The sequence below is a fragment of the Diadema antillarum genome, unplaced genomic scaffold (genome assembly GCF_040938485.1).
Source record: "Diadema antillarum isolate AM-2024a unplaced genomic scaffold, OU_Dant_1.0 scf00000181, whole genome shotgun sequence".
Lineage (NCBI taxonomy): Eukaryota > Metazoa > Echinodermata > Echinoidea > Diadematoida > Diadematidae > Diadema > Diadema antillarum.
The window spans coordinates 259,432-264,289 of NW_027271070.1; the positions used below are offsets into that span (position 1 = coordinate 259,432).

The 4,858-nt window shown below is 39.2% G+C and overlaps 1 non-coding gene across 1 annotated transcript; it reads left to right on the plus strand.

Annotated features, from left to right (window-relative positions):
* The first annotated feature begins 4,312 nt into the window (after positions 1–4,312).
* On the plus strand, positions 4,313–4,394 carry Trnal-aag (transfer RNA leucine (anticodon AAG)). The gene has a single exon. It is a non-coding gene; the product is annotated as a tRNA-Leu (tRNA).
* Positions 4,395–4,858: the final 464 nt, after the last annotated feature.

Below are 4,858 nucleotides of genomic sequence, written 5' to 3' on the forward strand. Positions count from 1 at the left end.
TTTAGGCTCTATCCACTAACACCGCTGAACACGTCTTCAAAACCAACCAAATGTAAATCTTATGGGAATTTCAGCCCACAAAAATGGTTTTGATCTGCACACTTTGCTCATCTTATGTGCTCACTGAAGCATGTCACAATGTCATTTTTTATCGAAATGTTATTTTTTTAATTGAAATCAGAGTAATTTCCCAACATTTCAACTAAAACATGAAAAACAATGAATATTTTTTATTATATAGGGTAAAAAAGGGTTTTCCAGCCCCACATGCTCACTGAAGCGTGACTAAAATGTCAGGTGATCACTGTATGCACAGTGGTATTAAACACAATACAAAAAGCAATAAAACAATTGATTCAGTGCACAAAATTATCGCAATTCTTACTGCACAATTTGAATTGTTATTTTTCTTTGTTTTTTAATGTGCTCATTCAACCGTGAAATTACGTGATTTGTGTGTAAAAAATAACTGTTAAGACACACGAATTCAATTCTCAATTGATAGAAATTACCACGAGAAACATGTTAAATTGGCCATTTTGGTAATTTTCACCCCGTGTTCACTCAACCATGAAATTTTGTGCACAAGTCACATGGTACAACAAGCAGCACATAAATTTAACGTTGCATGCCTTTTTATCCTGGAAAATTGAAATTTGTTCCAATATCACCAAATCAAAGTTGCAAAATTGGGCTTGTAGAACTTCAAAAAAGTGACCATTTTGACTTTATGTCATGCTCACTCAAGCGTGACTAAGTGATATCCACTGAATTTCACATGAAAGGTAGCGCGAGAAATACAGCTACATGATCCTGTATTCAGATTTCCTCAGAGGTTCCCGATTCATAAATTACAGAGGTTTGTTTTAGGGGAACTTACTTTTTGTTTAGGCACAACAGAAAAACTGTGTTAGGGAGATATCTTCGTCGCGACGATATGAGACAAAAGATCGTCGCCAATCGTCCCCAACGATCCAAATTTTGGGCCTCATGTGCTCATTTACTGCGCTCTTTTTAGCTCATTATAAATATCAACAAAAGAGGTTCCGACGAGTCGGAACGAAGTCGTCTCTTTTTGTCGCGACTAATCAATTAAGGAGGTCTTTTGTCGATCGGCGAAGCGTTTCAGTGATTGTTCAAAACGTCGCACATCGTCCCCGACGACTGCGTATTCACTTGACTAACCGTTTTGTAAAGGTTTTGGTGATGGTTTCGCGTCGCTCATCGTCCGACGATTGACCATTGAATTAAAATCACCGTTCCGTGGCGAGTTTGTTAATCCATAATTGTTCAAAACGTCGCACCTATCGGTCCCGACGATTGTCCATTCAACTTGAATCACTGGTCAGAGACGCGTTTAGTAATTGTTAAAGCGTCGCGCATCGTCCCTAGGCTTGCCCATTGAACTTAAATCACCGTTTGAAAACGTCGCACATCGTCCCGACGATTGCTCATTCAATAACAGAAATTGCTCGATGCTGAAGTGTTTTATTTTTTCTAACATCGCGAGTGGTCCCGACGATTGCCCATTGAATTGAAATTGTCGTTCAATGATTGCCACCAGGGTAATTCATCTTCTATGAAGCCTTGCTCTCATGTTTGCCATACTTGTCTGTAAACAATACAAAAACATCGTAACGAGATCCGATGGCTGTCAGACTCCCGAAATTCTTGAATGAATCATGAAAAAAAAGTGATGAACGTACATTATTATCTTTCCACAAATCCAGAGCTTGAAAGAAAACATCGGCATTTATTTTATCATCGTACGGAGTTCAATATCATTGTTATCATTTCCGAACGTCAAAGCAAATTTCCGACACTTATATTAACATCTTTCAGAGCTGAATGTTATTGCTATTTACTTTCGAACGCATAAGCAAATACCCGGCATTTATTTTATCATCGTACGGAGTTGTATATCAATTAGTAGGTCATTTCCGAACGTCAAAGCAAACATGCGATATTTATTTAATCACCGTACGGAGTCGAATATTACTGTTATTCATTTCCGAACGCAAAATCGAATTATCTGACATTAATTTTAGCACCGTACGGAGCTGAATCTTACCGTTATTCAAATCGAAAAGTATAAGCATCCTTGGTATAAGCAAACAGTCCGACATTTATTTTGTACCGTACGGAGTCGAATATTACCGTTATTCATTTCCAAAAATAAAAACAACATCTGACATTTATTTTAGCATCTTATACGGAGTCGACTGTACCAGCTGTCCATTTCCAAAAGTAAAGTGCAAACATCCGACTTTTTTTGGTAGGCCCGACGTGCGTTTTTGGTGGCCCCGGTCCACCGAGCCACCGTTAGTGTCGAGCCCTGGTGTACACCTCACTAACCTCAGCTTGTTGGGGAAACTTATACTGCCATACGAGGGAGATGCTTTCATCTCTTCTAGAGAGCTTCCCTATGAGCGAATGAAAATCTTTGTTTGGCATTTTCATTTCTATACTCCATAATCATTCGTTGTTTCCAAACATTTTCATGATGTTGGTATTTCAATATCATATATTTTTCTTAATGTATTCCATTTTCATTCCTTGACCAAAGTCAGTATGTCCGCCACAAGTACGGTAATCGCTACGTTTCGCGCAGTGCAATATGTGCCGAAGTGCGAAACACGTGGTTATCAAGTTCAATGAAACGCGCCGTCCATGCGTGCTTCTTGTTTGGTTTCGTAGTAGCTCCATGGTTACGGCAAAGACAATAAACGGAGGAGGCACTCCGTATAGTTTTTTTTTTTTTTTCGTTTACAGTAAACAGTTTACATTCGATACAAATAAATTAATAGTCACGTCTTTAAGCCTTTTTGTTTGCGCAAGTCTGCATGAAATACTTGTTTGTATTCGTTTCTATGTGAACACGATGATGGTATCAAACGCAATTCGAATAAGGAGTAATCATAAAACAAAAGTGTGTGTGTGTGCGTGTGTGTGTGTGTGTGTGTGCGAATACATTATGCACGACAAATAACTGGGATAAAGCGGGATGCAGTGTATTCTGAACCTGCATGATGGCAAGTATTGTTTTACATGGAAACTCCCAACACTTCAGGGACATCGGCTTTTTTTTTTTCCTCTAGGCACATCAGCTCTCGCCATTATAAAGCGTGTATTTTCCCGCAAGTCAGGGAAGTGTCGCTGTTTTTTTGGCAATGACAGAATGCATAGCGAGTTTACTCCCCCGTTCTCGGCAGTCCGTTTTCTGTCAGAATAGATGAAGTTGGTAGGTCAGTGTGGCGCTGGTCACCGTGCAAAGAACAAAATCGACATCACTTTTTGCTTTCTATCTTTCTCTCCCTGCTCTTTTTACCTCTGTCAGTGCAAATTCAATTGGAAGACACGGCAGCGCCGCCTTAAAGCGCGGGCAAATACAGACGTTTGCGTTTGTACCCTCAGATGCATGAGCCTTGTCGCTGGTTTGAGTCTTGTTGCGAGCTGGTACCCTGTGTTGCGTCGTATCACATAGTGTACTTGGAAACTTGGACAAAGAATAACGTGGTATGCACATTAAAAGACACCGCTTACCTACACTCACCACATCTTTGGGTATAGTTTTTTTTTTTCCTGCAGATTTCTCAATCTTTTCATTTCTTAATTGGGCACTAGCATCGCAACTATACAACCTTCTCTAACAAATCTAATCACTGCATAGGATTTTACGATAATTTGTTGTTGGTGATGTAATATACTCTTTTTCATTTAGCTCTTTCAATAAGAGACAGAGGTAAATTTTACTACGAGGTTTGCTAGACTATTATAACGATATAACTTTCTATGACTTTTTTTAAAAGGTTTTTTATGACATACTCTCTAAAAAAATCGAGTGAAAATATTCACTCTTGAAGGAGTGAATACAAAAAAGAGTGAATTTAGAGTGAAATTGGTGTGAATTTTGAGGGACAATGTTCATTTTCACTCGTTTTAGAGTGACGTCAGGGATCACTCCAAAATCTTCGAGTGATCCCTGAGGTCACTCCAAAATGAGTGAAAATGAACATTTTCACTCAAAATTCACTCCAATTTCACTCTAAATTCACTCTTTTTTGTATTCACTCCTTCAAGAGTGAATATTTTCACTCGATTTTTTTTAGAGAGTACTTCTTCAGTAATTTTCGATTTAAAAAAAAAAAAATCATTCAACACAGCCGTCGTCACTGATTCACAATGCATGCACCGGAATATCGAGCTTGACACATGGAGCGCAGAAATATACTAAAGTATGCATGTAATCATAGTGGGGCAATCGACTAGCCCTATAATGTTTTGTCCATCTGATGGGAGGTCGTGTAGAGGCGGTAGCGTGGCCGAGCGGTCTAAGGCGCTGGTTTAAGGCACCAGTCATTTCGATGGCGTGGGTTCGAATCCCACCGCTGCCAAGAGTCACTTTTTTTCTTTTTTCTTTATAGATCAGCTTGCTCGAGTGTACTGGAACTCTCAATCTATTTACTTTTTTTTTTTTCGCCACTGTCTTTCTGAATGTGAATTTCAGTTTTCTAATGACAACCTGACGTATACACTCATAATGATACGTGAAGAACACACATCACAAACACACCATACATGTCAGGGTCTACACAACATTACGTTCCAATTAGTTCGCTGCTACATGCTATAGAGACTATACGTGAAAGATGACGCAATGAGGATGCAATTCCTGCATGCTCTATTTCCTTGCTCAGAGGGGCGACAGTGTGCAGCGTGTTCTACATGCACACAAAATAATACACACATACTCAACAATGGATAAAACACATGTCAAACATTGACGGGCGAGGAAACACGTGACGTAGGTATCGCATAAAAAAGTGCAAAGTCTAGTCCTTATTCACATGTTCGATGT